At 47.2% G+C, this 16,753-nt stretch overlaps 1 protein-coding gene and 1 long non-coding RNA gene across 3 annotated transcripts in view; one reads left to right on the forward strand and one right to left on the reverse strand.

Moving 5' to 3' along the window:
• Positions 1-16,753, reverse strand: part of Myof (myoferlin) — a 150,443-nt gene that overhangs the window by 105,197 nt on the left and 28,493 nt on the right. The gene's annotated exons all lie outside the window — the stretch shown is intronic.
• LOC121823569 (uncharacterized) lies at positions 2,347-9,179 on the forward strand. The gene is made up of 3 exons (XR_013048326.1): positions 2,347-2,476; positions 3,124-3,243; positions 9,049-9,179. It is a non-coding gene; the product is annotated as an uncharacterized LOC121823569 (long non-coding RNA).

The following is a 16,753-nucleotide window of genomic DNA, read 5'->3' on the forward strand; positions in this document are numbered from 1 at the left end:
AACTGACTCTCACGGGTTGTCCTCTGACTTCCACTCTGTACAGTGGCATGTGCACACACACACACACACACACACACACACACACACACACACACACACTACAGGCTCTCTCTCTCACACACACACATACACATACACACACACACACACACACACACACACACACTACAGGCTCTCTCTCTCACACACACACATACACATACACATACACACATCACAGGTACTCACACACACATCACATGCACTTACACCATACACACACACACACACACACACACACCACAGGAACTCACACCATACAATCACATACACACACACACAAAAAAAGTGTGCTTTTCCTTCTTTTATAGAAAATCTGTCTGGCTTTGTCTAAACATGGTGTTTATCTGGCAAGGCGGGAAACAAACGTTATCCTTCACAGTCTGTGATTCATGGTGTAGTTCTATGATTAAGATAATAAATGACATCACACACTTGAACATGTACTGATTTGTTTTTGGTAAAGCCAGCCAGAGCCAGAACAACCTGAGCCTCTTATCAGCAGTAAAGAAATCTGAGAACAGGACAGGGTGCCATGCCCAGGCCATGTGAGAAAAGGCCATCAGGAAAAGGCCTGATGAGGGGTCAGCCAGCATCCCAGACCTCACCACTAATGACATTTGAACCTGAGAACATCCCTGTTGTGGGGCTACCCTGCACTTTGTCAGACATGCAGCAGAACCACTGGCCTCCACCCACTTGATGCCCAGGACAGTCCCTTTAGCTGTGACCACCAGATGCATTACCTAGTGTCCTGGAGGACCAAGTCACCAGGTGGAGAACAGTTGCTGTTGTAACCCCAAGTGTTGTGTTCTAGCTCCCTCTAAGGCCTTGCCTTAGTCCCTCCATTCCCTGAGCCATTGTATTATTGCAAACAAATGGAAAGAAGTGAATAATATCACAGGCGAGGCTTACACATACAATGTGTCCTATACACGTCTATTTAGGAGACTACTATCTATTAAATATTTCCTTTCTTACTTTACCACTTTTGATGTGTGTGTGTGTGTGTGTGTGTGTGTGTGTGTGTGTGTGTGTGTGTGTTTAAAATCTCCTAGAATTGTTTTGGAAACTTCATGAAAGGCAGGGTTTCTGCCTTCCAAATTATTGCTCTATAATGTCACAGATCAAAACTCATTCACACACAGTGTAGGGGCAAAGATGAAGTCCGTACTAGAACCATAAAATACAGTGACGTTCCACAGGACAGTAGCAGACAATGGGACTGGTGGCTAACTGGGAAGAACAGGCTTGAGTACGGGCAAAGCCCATCTGTTCATCTTTGTAGGCTGCTCAATGATTCATGACCTGTTCTGACTCAGCCTGCTGGGTCTCCTTCCCAAGGAGGGGGCAGTCTCAGATGACTGGGCAGGAATGAAGAAAAGTAAAAGCAGCCAATTACAAACTCTAAACTTAATTCTGTCTTTTAAAAAGCTTGAGTCCCGCTTCCTAAGATTTACTTTCTTGACATAAAATTCTGATGGTTTTATTGGGGGGGGGGGGCATGTAAAAGAAAACTTGTTGCATGTGTGTGTTTGTGTGCATGCATCAGTGTGTGTGTGTGTGTGTGTCTGTCTGTCTGTCTGTCTGTCTGTGTCTGTGTGCGAGTGCATGAGAGACTACATGTAAAGACTGTGTTTTGTCAGAGCCTTGGAAGATAATCTCAGACATTTCACAGTGAGGTTGAGTTGGGGAGAGATGTAAACAGATGCGGCTCCCGAGACCTTTGACTGGGAACTGAAGGAAGACTGCCTCCTCCGGCCAGTCCTGCAGGACGGCCAGCCGGGGCCTGTTTCCTGAGCCGTTGCCTGGATACGGAAAACTATGAGAACATGGGGGATGATAGCTTGGCCTCCTACACAAGGGACAGGAACGGCTCAGTCTGACCATAAGCTTATTTCCTTTAAAGGAGGTGACATGAGCCAAGGGCCTCTTTCCCTCCCTGTTCCTAATATGATACTGTAACCAGGCCGAGATGATAGGGTGTGCTGGAAATGGGGGCGCTTTGCCCTGTGGCTCACAGAAAAGGAGGAGCCTCCTGTGGACTGCCCCCTAGACTACAACTGATGGGCCACAGACCCTAAAGGAAAGAAGTGCCAGGGCCCTGGCCCTGCAGCTCTTTGGGGAACTAACAAGCTCCAGGTGCATCTGACACTGAAGGAAACCCAGGTCGCCGCCCCTTCCATCCGTGACTGTCAGGCCTCTATGCATGCCGTGGACCTAATTCTAAGCCACGGGAATGACCTGGCGACTAGACGTTATACGTGGGGGGAGGGGGGAGGGGGGAGAGACAAGCTAGTCAGCTTAGCTACGTGGTGTCAGTTAAGAACCTCTTCATCGCTGTGTTCCTCTGCAAACATGCAACTGGTTTTAAAAAGAGGAATGGAAATGTTCTCCCCACAGGCCGGGCCCACATTTACAGCCACATGCCTCTGTGGTGAGTAAGGACTCTGCTGGCTGCAGGCCTCTGGGGGTGGCAGGGAGCTCATATAACAGCACAGCAGGTCCCTTCTCTGTGCAGCCGGGACACAGCCCATGGGGACTGCTGGAAATTCCTTCACAAAGGAAAGGAAAATTAATCACATGCTCGCTGCTGTGGCCTCTAGGGACTGTAAACAGCCAGAGGACTGCCATCCTCTGGCCGGAGTCATAGCCTGCAAATGAGCTGGTGACAGAAAAAGTTTCCAAGCTGTCCCCAAGTCTCCTGCGGAAGATCTGGAGAGACCATGCTATCCCATTCTTTGAAGGCTCAGGATCTGGCTGGCTGCCTTTGTCATTTTGGTTGGGCCTGTATGGGGTTTGTATCACTTCCCCACACTGCTCCCCGCTCTGGGCCTATGCCCATCAAGCTCCTCCTGCGTCCTGAGAACAAGGGAGAGAAAAATCAACCACGTGACTGTGACATGGGGATACCCTGGCCTGTCTTCAGCAAGCATCCTTTTAGGCTTGCCAGAATTCCCCATATCCCTGATGTTTCCTCTTAGAAATTTTCCATCCACTGACCCCTTCCTGCCCCTTGGCTGTGAGTTCACGTTTGGCTTTGCTGTGTAGGGACTTGAACCCCATCTCTCTCCTCTACTGTAGTTCATCCATCCTGTACCTGTGGCGATGGCCCTGGGTATTCTTCCTCAACACGTGGCACAGAACAGTTTCCTCTTGGACACAGCGGTGACAGAGGTCATAGCACCAGAGTCCCTTACTAAGGTAAATGCCCCTCAGAGGGCACTCCCTCAGTTCTCAGATTCAGTTGCACCAGAGGGGCCCATCTCCACTGGTCTCTGATTCTTGCCCCAACTGTCCCTCAGAGTATGCCCCTCGAAGCTCCCAGAAACAGCAGCAGCAGCAGCAGCAGCAGCAGCAGCAGCAGATATCTGCAGATTCCCAGAGCCTAGAGTTGGATTATTTCTTAAGGTGACTCTTTTTCTTTCCTTTTATTTTTATTTTATGTGTACGAGTGTTTTGCCTACATGTAAATTAGTGTGCTGAATGTATTCTTATTGACCATGGGGGCCAGAAGAGGAAGCTTGGTCCTCTAGAACTGGAGTTACAGATGAGTGTGACCCACTGTGTGGATGCTGAGAACTGAACCCTGGTCCTCTACAAAAGCAAGTGCTCTTAACCATTAACCTCTCCAGAACCTTGAGGTGATTCTTACACCCACAGCCTCATACCAGGAACTCCCATGGGGGCCTGGAGAAGGTGTCTGGCAAAGCAGAATCAGGAAGTGTTTCAGAATCATTCAATATGATCATACAGGGTCACAGGTGAGAAATGTGTATAGAACTTCAATTATTTCCCAGAATAAATTGTAGTCAACAGAACTCCATCAGTATCTAGACACTCTTCCTATGGCCTTCCCTTCTTGCTGCAGACCAGGACTCGTAAAGACAGCCCTGAGGCATTCTTCTTGGCCATTCAAAGGCACCATGAGCTTAAAAACAAAAACAAAAACAAAACACAGACATAGTGGCCCTCCACAATGTTCCCAAAGCTGACGTGGGCAGGCTTTCTCTGCACTCTTCACAAACTCCACACCCTCAATATTATTTCTTACAAATGGCTGTAGTCAGGCAGGTGAGATGCTCAGCAGGTAAAGGCTGCTACCTTCAAATACGATGACTGACTTTGATCCCTGGTATCCAGATGGTAGAAGAAGAACACTGATCCCTGACTTCCTCATATGCATTACGGCATGTGTATTCACACACACACACACACACACACACACACACACACACACACACACACACTAAATATAATTGTGATTAATGACTGTACTCTGATACTTTACTCTTTCCACTCTTTCCAATTCTGTTCTCTCGGTGGTCAAGGGTTTCAATCTATGCTTGCTTTCTGCAATAGGTCAGTGGGGTTCCCAGACTCTGGCTATCTAATTGCCTAGATATCAGAATCAGATCAGTTTTTTATCATTCATAACACATTCCTTCATCCATTCACACGTGGGCCTTAGGAGGGAAGGGAACAGCACAGTACAGTGATTCTGAAGACATAAACTTAACTAATTTGGACTCAGCTTTCGACTAGCACCTGTGAACAGACTAACTTCTCAGAGCTCCCAGATTCTGTATCTATAAATGGGGATGACAGATCTTATCTAATAGTGCCGAGACAAAAGAATAACAACAAAGTCTGGCAGTGGTGGCCCACACCTTTAATTCCAGCACTTGGGAGGCAGAGGCAGGTGGATCTTTGTGAGTTCGAGGCCAGCCTGGTCTACTGAGTGAGTTCCAGGACAGCAAGAGCTACACAGAGAAACCCTGTCTCGAAAAACAAAATAAAACAAACAAAAAGCCAAACAACGTGTCAAGTACTTAAAAATCGGCTTTAACTATTTCAGATACCACTCTGGAAGAGGAAGCTAAGCAAAGCATGGGAGGATACTTGGAGGGACCTCTGGTCCAGACCCATGCCCAGCCCAAATCCCCAAAGACATGGGGCAGAGCAGGTGGGCATGAATATAAGATTTCTTAGAAAATGTTGGAATCCTAGCACTCCAGAATCCGAGACAGAAAGATTGCCATGAGTTTGAAGTCAGCCCAGGCTACACAGCAAGACAGTCTCAAACAAGCAAGGGGCTGGAGAAAAGGCCCAGAGCTTAATAGCACCTGCTCCACAATCATGGGGACCAGAGTTCAAATTGCAGAACCCATGTGATAGGGGAACCCTAGGGTTTGCTGGCTTTCAGCTTAGACAAGAAAACAAAAGCCCCAGATTCAGGGAGAGACCCTGCTTCAAAGAAATGGGCAGAGAATGATATAGAAAGACCAGGCTGTCCTCTTCTGGCCTCTGCATATACATGCATACAAGCACCTACACAAACATATATGCACATGAATAAAGAAAAAAAAAGAAATCTTGAAAAACAAACCAACATGAAACTACTAAAGAAAAAATTAGAGAGCACACTTATAAATATAGGCATAGGTAAGGACTTTTTTGACAGGACTTTGATCACTCAGGAAATAAGGCCAATAATCAACAAACAGGATCTCATGAAATTAAAAAGTTTTTATATATCAAAGGAAACTGTCAGTCAAATGAAGGCTGCGACCTCCCAGGCCTGGAGAGGAACCAACTACAGTTGTTATTGCTATACAACATGTTGTCAAACTGTCTTCTAAATACTTATGCTTATACCCATAGATTAATGCTACCCCCAACCTCAGCCAGAAGCCTCTCTGCAGTGGACAGCAGTCAATGCAGAGATGCAAATCAGTCAAAGTGCTAAGAATAAGTTCTGAGTGCTCAGCCCTGAAGGGGACGTCTATACCAATCCCCAACCCCTACTAAGTAAGACCTTCCTGTATCTCATCATCTGCTGCTACTGTGTATGTATTTATTTGTTGGTGATCTGTTCCCTCCATTCAAACGAGTGCGTGGGGAAGAAGTTGTTGTTTTCTTTTGCTTTGTTTTGCAGGGCTGAGAATCAAACCCAGGCCCTTATGCCTTTCCACTGAACTGTACCCTGACCCTCTGATCAGACATTATCTCTATGAAAGGTGTGGGGTGTCCCCAGTGCCTCCAGCTGTTGCTGACATGAGTTAGGCATTAGTGAGTGTTTGTGGGACAAGTGAGTGAACTGACATTGTCATTAAAGATAGTCCAATGACTGCACATCGTTTATACGTTATAAAGCTTCCTCTCTTAAGAGATCGGCCTCTGAAGAGCAATGGGGTCATTGCGGCTGCTATTATGAAATGCCTTTCTCTTTCACTTCCCAGCACATCTTTCTCAAGATCTATGCTCCATGCTGACCTACTCATATGACCAAAATGGAGGCCTAGAACTTTTAGGAATGACATTGGCCTCCCTCAGTTCCTGTAGTTCAGCTTCTTATTAGGATTGGAGTGTGCACTGCCTTAAGTTACTCCTGTATCATGTGAAATAGTTGTTTCTTTAGGCTGCATCTTGCCTTGAGAGATTCCATTACAGGCAGCTTTTGAATCCATTTTGAGGAAGCAGGATGACTCTGCATCTGGGTGGACATGTGAACGGCATCATCTGTCAAACACCACCTTCACAGCACAGACCAAAAAATGACCTATTCCTGAGAGTACAAAGGGTGTGGTCCTATAAATTTCTCATGTCAATTGAGACTCTGGGGCCACATGGGCATATTAAAATCATAGTAGAAAAACCAGGACCAAGAACTTACCAGACACGCTAGACCTAGGAAGGATATAACCCCCTCTCCTGGACCCCATAAAGAGATGGACTTCTGACACTGTGATGGCGACCGTCATCTGACCGCCTTCTATGTGGTCAAGGGATGGACAGGCAGAGAACTCCCAACTGTGCCAGGGCCTTCAGCTTCATTGGGTCCCCACTGCTGATGCCGCTTACTGGAACTGTTGTCTGTCTATCTATCTGCTCACCCATCTGAACCTGCTGACCATCCATCTGCTCAGCTGGCCATCTGTCCAGACCAGGTCTGTCCTTCTCACCTCACTGCTGCAGCTCCACTTGGGTCCTTCAGCCCGACTATTACCAACAGCCAGCAGCTCCTCCAGCCTCTTGTGCGGCTGGGTTTGGTACCTGGCCAACGCCCAACAGGACTCCCTCACATTTCTATCAGTTTCCCAGCTCTGACCGCTAGGAGTTCTTTGAAATGCCTTGCCTCTTTAACCCTTTGTAGCCTCTCTGTAATGATGTAATATGCATGCATGCATGCATGCATGCATACATACATATATACTTACAAAAATAGACATTTATCGTGTGATGCGGAACGTGATCTGAGAGTAAATATTAGCAATTAAGGTTGGAATAAAAGAACCTGTGATTGTCTCAGTCCTAGCTATCAAGGAAAGTGGGATTATCTGGCAAATTGCTGCCAACGAAGCCGCCATCCCTTATGACTTTACTGTTAGTCCATAAATCCAGACGCTGTAGAAATACACAGACACGTTTGTTTCTGAGAACTCTCCAGCGTTCAAAGATACTCATCAGCAACAGCCCCTGTCTTCTCATACTGGGGCTGCTCTGCCGAAAATACAGGCTGTTTTGGTTGGGTTGGTTTTGTTTTTAACCCAAACTAGGGATTCTACTCCACAGTCCCCCTGCATCTGCTCGGGTTTTCACATGGCCGGTAGGGCTGCTCTCCGCTTTTCTCTTTTAAGAAAACTTTTCCTAAGAGCTTCTCTCTTTTAAGGAAAACTGTAGAGCCCACAGCTACTGACCTCTCCCCAAGCACCCTCAGGAGAGGACAGGATAGTCATTCTCAGGAGGAAGTCAGAGCCATGAGAAAAAACAGGATTAAGGGCTAGAAGGCAAGGTCTTTGACATACCACAGAACCAAAACCTCTCACAAGCAGGACTACACTTTGCCCCAGAAAAGAGTTCGTTTCATTCCAAGCCAGTCTTTCTTCCTGTCTTCTCCAGTTGAAAAGCACTTTTGCTCAGGAAGTTAGTATATTGCACAACGTAAATCTGTCATTTTCGTTTTCTATTTCATATCTCCCCAAACCATGTGTGCACGCTTACATACTCGTGTCTGCCGGGCTGTCCTCTCGCTCCCATTCTCGAATCCTGACTCTCAACCCTAGAGCATGTGCGCACCCACGGAGGGAGACAACCAGTTCCGGCCTCTGGATAAGAGGATTTAACATTCCCCGGTTAACTCCACTCATTTCCACTGAGGGAGCCGGGTGACCCTCCTCGGTGCTTTGCTGAACCTCTTGAGCCATATTTCTCTCATTGGTCAATTGAGGGTATGACTGTCTGACTGAATTGTTACGAAGATTAAATGCAGCTCCATGTGGAATAGTTGTAGTCCAATCCCTGGATTTCTGTAAACCCACAAAAACAGTGATTATATTGTTCATCAGGAAGTTGAAGTAGTGGTTCTCTAATTATATCAAATGTGCCCTAGCCAGCCTTAACTGAGGAAGTGCTGTAGTTCCCATTGTAAAGATGAAGGAACTCCTCAAGAGTTACCCAACTAGTAAGTGGCAAAATGAAATCCCACCTAAACCCAGGATAAGGCAGCTGGCTCCTTTGCAGTCTCTTATGCAAGAACTTGGTAATTTTCCTTCTTGGTATAGAACTAGGCTTTCCGTTACCTCCTTCTGATGCACAATATAGCAAATCAGAGCCTTGCCCAGGGACCAACATTCCGACACTATTGCTAATTTTACAGTGTGTGTGTGTGTGTGTGTGTGTGTGTGTGTGTGTTGGGGTGGCAGGATGTGGTGGGGGTTTTGCATGAACACGTACATTCGTGCAAATGAGAAAAGAACCCTTGAAACACAGGCTCCTGCAGAGATAATTATGGTCATTGTATCTCAGACATTGTCATTTTCCTTCTCCAGCAGCCCAATTTCGATCCTGTTTATAACATCCCTGTCTCTACTGCCTACACACACCTCTATCTTCTTTAATCTATCCACTGGCACTGATCCCCCATTCACATGTATGACAATACCATCTGGGTCAGTCACTATCCCCCTCTGGGTCAGTCACTATTTCCCTCCTTTCTTTCTTTTGTAGGTCTCCCCTTCTTGACCCTACAGCTTCCTGGGCATCTGTATAACTTTACCTGCATCTCTCCAACTCTGAGGGACTGCCGGAATCGGCCCTGGACCCTCTCACTGCACTGTACTAGGGTGCTCAGCTGGCTCACATCATTCCTCTCCCTTGCTCAGGACCACAGCACTGTGTCAAGAGCATCTGACGTCTGAAAACTACCGCCACGTGCGTTGTGCGCAGGTTTATAATTGTGTCTGGTTGGAGGGTAAATACGGTCCCTGTAATATCGCCTTCACTAAAGCAGAACTGCTATGCTAAACTATGGGCACTTTAAGGATGGGGATCCTGATGCTGGGAGACAGCAAGCAACGTGCCCAAGGCCCACTCCCTACTGACCGAGAGCGGATCTCTAACCAGCCTCGTTGTCTCCAGATATCAGTGTTTAGCCTCGGTTCTCTTGCCTCCTATGAGCCCAATCTTCAGTTCTACATCTCCTCAAAAGGGCACTGGCTTTGCGAGGACACTTCTGTCCCTTGTGTTTTAATTGTCCTGAGCCTTTTGTAGCCAAAACTAAGTTGTCTGAGAACTGTTCCAGAGATCCGAGATAGACAGATTCTACAAAGTGGCCTGTTACTAGTGGGCTGACATGACAGCCGCAGGTGACTGTAAATGGCATTGTTACACTGTTCATGCCCAGCATGCATGGGGCTCTCAATAAATGTTTGTTGACGGAATGAGAGAACAAGTGTGTTTATGACACTACTACATGGGTGGCATTTACCATTTACAGTCAGTCACCTTGTGGCCGTCATGTCAGCCCACAAATATGGAGCCTATAGTCTAGCAGAAGGACACAAATGGCTAACTTACACAAGAGCCTTGATAATGGAGATGAATGCCAAGCTAAATGCAGCAGCTATAGGGACAGCACATATGCTGAGCACTGATCTCAGACCTGGCCTAAATTCTGCTTCCCCACATCACTGCTACACTCATTCAGAGCTGCGCAGGACAGGGCAGTGACTCAGTGAGAGGCTTGGCTCCTGTGCTGTGGTTTGGTGATCAGAGTGGCCAAGGACCCACGGCAAGATGTCACATTTACAGTGTAAGGGAAAGAGCATCCCATGCAGAGTGGGCAGTAGATGTCGACACCCTCCTTGGTGCCGTTTCCTCCTGGGTTCTTTATTGAATGGACATGTGTGCACAATGCATGTGTGCGTGTACCTGCACATCTGAGGACCTGGCAATCTCTCTCATTCCTGCCCATCTAGGACCCAGGCCATTGTTCTGCAGGAACTCCAGTGGATGACAAGGATCAGGGTCCTCGACCTCTCTGAGCCTCAAGTGTCCTCTCCTCTAAGGTTGGTATGAAGTTTAACTGAGATGCAAAACTATCTTGGACCATATTTTGACCAGTGCCGTATACGAGCATAAGTAACTTACTATCTAACAGCACAAACAGGCCATCTTATAGAAGGAGCCCAGGAACGGCACCAGTACTCTTGACACCTAGAGCGGTCAACTATTTTTGTGGGAAAGGGTTGTCTCTTTTTTAGAAATAGGGAGAAAAATTGCTTCTATTTTAGCAAAGACAAAATCTGTCATTCTACCTACAGTCTTGTTCCAACAGGTCTGAGGCTTCCAGAGTAACAACAACAACAACAAAAAGTCAAAACTTTAAGTCTGTGTGAAAATGACCTGACTCCATCTCAGGCCTGCTGAGTGAGCTTTGAGCAGGTTACCAAACCACTCTGAAGAAAGGCCCTGGCTTATTGTAAGCCTGTTTGTGGGTGCTGGGCCAGCCATTGGTCTCCGATAAACTAAATCCTTACAAGTGAGGCCATTGCTTGTCTGTAGAGGGAACTATCTGGACCAATCGTTCCACTCTGACATCTCAGAATAGACTTTTAAAAATATCCCTTCATGTGCCTCCTGTGAACATGAAGCTTTCGGCTCTTCTCCCGCCGAGGACTGAAGTGGGGCCGGCTAGAGCAACCCACTGGCTCCCAGCCTGGAGCAATATCCCTGCTGCTGCTGAGTCAATGCACAGCATGCTGGGACCGCCTGGCTAATCCTGTGGGTGTGGCCACCTCACACAGGCCAGCCCAGGCTGCCTGGCACTGTCTGCTGACAGGCCCTAAGCAATAGAACAGCAGAAGCCAAGTGGGAACATGTGTTTGTACTGCCAGTCTCCATGGCAACAGGTAAGTCAGCACAGAGAACATCCTCAAACTGGCAGAAAAACCCTCAGCCCCACCCTGAAAAGCCTCCCCTCCCTGGGCAGCCAGCAGATCCCCAAGGCTAAATCCCTAGCGGAAAAGCCAAATGCACAGATATTTTGCACAAACATACAGCTTATTCCCAAATGTCTTTCCCTCCTAAAATGTACAGGTAACTTGACCGGCACAGATACATCTCTGGATGTATCTTTGGCTTGGTGGAAATGTCTAGAGAGCCAAAGGTTATGCATAGTTCTGGGCATGCTCTTAGTAGAGTAAGTACAGGGAAGATGGAAAAGCATCCTCTGCTCCATGCTGAGCTGACGCAGGCCAGAATTTCAAGACAGTAAGCAACTATACAGAGAGACATCTTCAGTGCAGAGAAATGATCTCATTAAAAAAAAAAACCTGGCCGGGCGGTGGTGGCGCACGCCTTTAATTCCAGCACTCGGGAGGCAGAGGCAGGCCGATCTCTGTGAGTTCGGGGTGGATCTCTGTGAGTTCGAGGCCAGCCTGGACTACAGAGGGAGCTCCAGGAAAGGCACAAAACTACACAGAGAAACTCTGTCTCAAAAAAACCAATCAATCAATCAATAAAATAATTAAAAAAAAACTTGATGGGACCATATAGACTAAAATCCATTTTGTCCATTTTTTTCAGGTGAGTGGGCCTCAATCTAAAACTTAGTGTTTCTGAGATGATGACTTGTGTGCTGGCTAGTTTTATGTCAACTTGACACAGGATGAATCAATTGAAAAAAATGTCTCTGTAAGATCTGGCTGTAGGACATTTTCTTAATTAGCAATTGAAAGGGGGAGGGCCCAGCCCATTGTGGGTGGGACCATCCTGGGATACTGGTCCTGGGTTCTATAAGAAAGCATCCTGAGCAAGCCTTGAGGAGCAAGCCAGTAAACAGCTCCCCTCCATGGCCTCTGCCTCAGCTCCTTGCCTCCGGGTTCTTGCTCTGTTCGAGTTTCTGCCATCACTGCTTTTGATGATGAACTGTTGAAAGGAACTGTGTGTGAAATAAACCCTCTCCTCCCCAAGTTACTTTTGGTTACGGTGTTTCATCACAGCAATCATAACTAAGACAACCTGGAAGCTCCTAGTACCCACTTAGCATCACTCAGCTCAGGTTTTCAGACAGCACCTAATGTGGGACCTTGAAGACCATGGAACCACAGAGGAGGTGAGTTTCTATGAAGAAAAGAACTCGCAGAGAGTACACGCACAGCCAGAGGGCAGGCTGGGTGGGTACCCCATGGGAGCCCAGGAAGTCAAGGGCACTGGGCACCTTAGTCACTGGGAAGAAAAGGGGGATGGAGAGAGGAGAGTGATGAGGACCAGCTTTATATTTTGTCTAGAACTGACCTGTTTCTGCTCCTCTGGTCTGTATAGTGAACATGTGCTTCGTTTGCTCTTTACACCCAGAAACAAGAGCAGCATATCTCAGTCACAGTATGGAGATACAGTTGAGGGGGTAGAGTGTTTGTGTGGCATGCATTCAATCGCTAGCATCGCATAAAACTGGGCATGGTGGTGCATGACTGTAATCTAGCACTTGAGAGGGGAGGCAGAAGGGCCAGAACTTGACCATCATCCTTGGTTACAGAGGGGGTTAGAGGCTAGCCTGGACTACATGAGATCATATCTCAACAAAACAAAAACAAGGATGAAGAGAAGGCTCAGCAGATACAGGCACTTGCTGCTAAGCCTGATTACCTGAGTTAGATCCCTGGTACCCACATGGTCGGAGGAGAAATACGGTGACATAGCATGCCCTCCCCAAACCCTACAATAAACAGTTGTTTATAAAAATCTGTATCTAAGCAAGATGTGCAGAATCCCCAAGATGCGGGTCCTCTTATAACAGAACTTATCATATTTCCTTTGTTCAGACTGGAAAAAAAGAATGTAGAGATTCAGAGAGACTACACAACCACTCTGTCTAGAAATGCGCAAGCCTTGGAGTGAGAAGTAGGCCGAGTGTAGAATGGATTTCACAGGCTGTACAAGCACTAGCTTGACGATTTCAGGCATACTGATCCCAGGCTGAGGTGACGCCATCTTGGATATGCTGGGTTAAAATGGTAGGATTAATGTCTCTGGTTTCATTTTCATGTTGCTAATGTAACCACTAGGAAATGTTAAGGTGCATGTGCACTCTCTAGCTATTCCTATCGGAGGGGGCTTATCCAGAACACTGACAATGAATCCATTTGCAGAGAGGGGGAGAGAAGGGCGTACATACTGCTGGTGACAGTCGGAGGCTGCTGTGGGCTCTACTAACCACTTCCCCAGAACGGTGAATTATGGGAACTAAAACTCTCCTCTGGAGGTTGAGGGGGAACATTACTGTTTATATAATGGTTCAAAACTAAGATATGCAACATAACCTTAACAGGCTAGATTGGAGCTGGGTGTGGTGGGGCATCCCTATAATCCCAGCACTCAGGAAGTGTGAGCAAAAAACCCCAAAGTTCAAGGTCATCTCCTGCCACACAGCAAGTTTGAGACCAGTTTGGGTTACATGAGACCCTGTCTCCAAACAAACAAACAAAGAAACAAACAAAATATTACATTGGTTTTTAGTCTAAGAGAGTGGGTAGGACCAGAACATTCCAGAATAAACTTCTACAATTTAAAAAACTGTTTTCAGTTGCAAAGTGCCTGAGTAAGTGATAGAGTACATTTTAAAAGGCCTGCAATTCAGATGGTCAGTGGGTAAGGTGTTTGGTACACTAGTATGAGTTTGGACCACTGGAACCCATATAAAAAGCCAGGTTTGATGGTAATGTAACCCTGATGCTGGGGGCCAGAGACAAGTGGATCCTGGGGCTCACTGGCCAGTTAGCCTCGTCTAACCAGAAAACCCAGATTTAGTGAGAGACACTGTCTCAAATAGTAATAATAATAATTAATATTAATAATAATAACAAGAGTGGAAAAACATTGAGGAAGACATTTCAGTGTCAGCCTCTGACCTCCACATTTTCAAACTGAGAGTGCATCACACACACACACACACACACACACACACACACACACACACACACTCCCTAACAAAGCACTATCTAGGGAGCAGACGTCTGTCAGGACTCCCTGACACCACTGAGCAAAAGACCCCAACAATTATGTTGACCATAGAATTGACTGTCTAAGCCACGCCCCACAGACAGCAGATCAGGCACTAGTAATCTGTGCTGTGCCAGGAGGTAGTCAAGCAAACCAGAGCATGTGGCTTCACTCTCAGCTCCCTAATTCCTCTCATCGCAGCCTTCCAATTGGGCCAAATGTGCCTGAGGTAAGTCTGACGTTTTTAAATGCACTAACACTGAACGTCAAGGTGTTTCTTATGACTCATGTGGATTGAACACTGGGCTCTCCTTTTCTCCCAAATCTGTTTTTTTTCTCTCTTCTTTTTATTAAGAGATTTTCTATTCATTTTCCCTATCAACCATGGATTCCCCTGTCCTCCCTCCTCCCCCAAATCTGTTTTTAATGTAGCAGTAGACCTGATAAACAATGACACCTTATTATCATAGTTGAGAGTAATCTGCCTGCCTTCCCATGAGTTATGGCCTCATCGAAGGACTTCATTACTCAGAATTATGAACCCAAGGCTGGGTTCCAAGTCTTTGAGACCAATGTCCTGCTTCAGGAATGAGGTGAATTCCATCCTGCCTTGTGGAGCTAGCTGTACTTGAGAAGTTTTATCTGGAAGACATGCTTCAGTAGCTCATGGGTACCAACAGGGCCCTCCCTCTTGGAAACTCAAAAAGGCAGTAAGTAAAGTGGGCAGTCTGGTTTAGATCTGATGTTTAAAAGATGAACGAGACACTAGAACAGAAATGCAGCAGGAAGTTGAACTTGAATGGGATGTGTATTTGCCAGCTTGTCTCAGATTCAGTGAGAGACCCTGCCTCCAAAAAGTTTTTTTTTTTTTTCTTAAGTAAAATGAGGTCATTAAGACTGAGCAGGAGGGGCCAGGAGGTAGTGGTGCACACCTTTAATCCCAGCACTCAGGAGGCAGAGGCAGGAGGATCTCTGTGAGTTCAAGGCCAGCCTGGCCTACAGAGTGAATTCCAGGACAGTGAGGCTACACAGTGAAACCCTGTCTCATAAAATACACAAGGAAACAAAAAGAGTGAGTGGGAGAAGGAGACACACACATCTGCCCGGGGTGACCTGTCTGAGAGGAGAAAACATGGGCCTGCCACAGGAGCACTATTATGGTGAGAAATACATGGTGGGGTATGGAAAAGAGGGGGGTGGGGAGACAGACAGACAGACAGGATGGTTCATGTCCTATGGAGAGAGGCAGATCTGAAGAGGCGAAGAAGGCAGTGAGGAGCAGAATGAGGTAGGTAGCTTGCTTGTCACTCAGGGCCATGGTGATGTCCGGGCCTGGGCTGCTGCCAACACCTGTGTCTGGGTCTGTGGCCCTGCTGCCGCCACTGTCTGTATAGACATCTGTCGTTCCTGTTACCACTGATAGGATAGGGCTGCATAGAGTTGGCCCCACCCCTCACTGTCCACAGCACTAGGGGGAACTGGCCCTGCCCCTCCCCACCTGCAGCACTCAGGAGAGTGGGCTCTGCACCTCCCCTGGGCAGCACAGTCGAGTTGACCCTGTTGACGGGGGCAGGGGTAAGCCAGCCCTGAGAATGTGATTGTAGGAGATCTGGTCCCACCCGCCTCATCTGCCATAGTGGGTGAGGGAGAGATGTGGTGTGCATGTGTGTGTGTGTGCATGTGCGTGCGTGCGTGCGTGCGTGCGTGCGTGCGTCCCACTGTGGCAAGTGGGAGAGCTGGTCCTGAGGTCATGAGCGTTCATGAGAGCAGGACAGCTGTTCCTGACGCTTACCAGCTGCAGCACTCAGTAGAGCTGGTGTGGGTGAGCCTGCCCTGAGGACATGAAAGCTGGAGAACCGGCCCCACTCCTTGCTCCTTGCTGCTTAGGGTGAACTAACCAGGGCAGTGTTGGAGAGCTCACCCTGGTGGTGAGGATGGGGAAGAGCTGGCGAGCTAACCAACCCTGCAACTACCCAGCCCCAGAACCAGGGCTATGAGTTAGGGCACCCCAGAATCCACCCCCTCTATGATTTGCTGGAGTATGGAATGGGCTGGTCTGCTTTGGATCTGCAAGATCTCATGACACAGGGCAACAACAGGGTATCTAAGCAGAGTCCCAGTGAGGTCCCAGTATCAATAGTGTGGCAGAAACCAGGGTCCTCAAACCAGACCAATGAATCTTTTTAATGAACGCTTGCAAGTAAAGATATACGGACTAAAGGGTATACCGTGTTACTCACTGTGTCCTAATACAGCCTCCATGATGAGATTTTTCTTTCTTTCTCTTTTCTCTTAAATTATTTCATTTTATTTGGGCTTGTGGGGAAGTGGCAAGGGCAGAAGGTGGGTACCAAGGGATGGGGAGATGAATGGAATTGAGATGCATGATGTGAAAGCCACAAAGAATAAATAAAAAGTTAAAAATGAAATA

The sequence above is a fragment of the Peromyscus maniculatus genome, chromosome 1, assembly GCF_049852395.1.
Source record: "Peromyscus maniculatus bairdii isolate BWxNUB_F1_BW_parent chromosome 1, HU_Pman_BW_mat_3.1, whole genome shotgun sequence".
Taxonomy (NCBI): domain Eukaryota; kingdom Metazoa; phylum Chordata; class Mammalia; order Rodentia; family Cricetidae; genus Peromyscus; species Peromyscus maniculatus.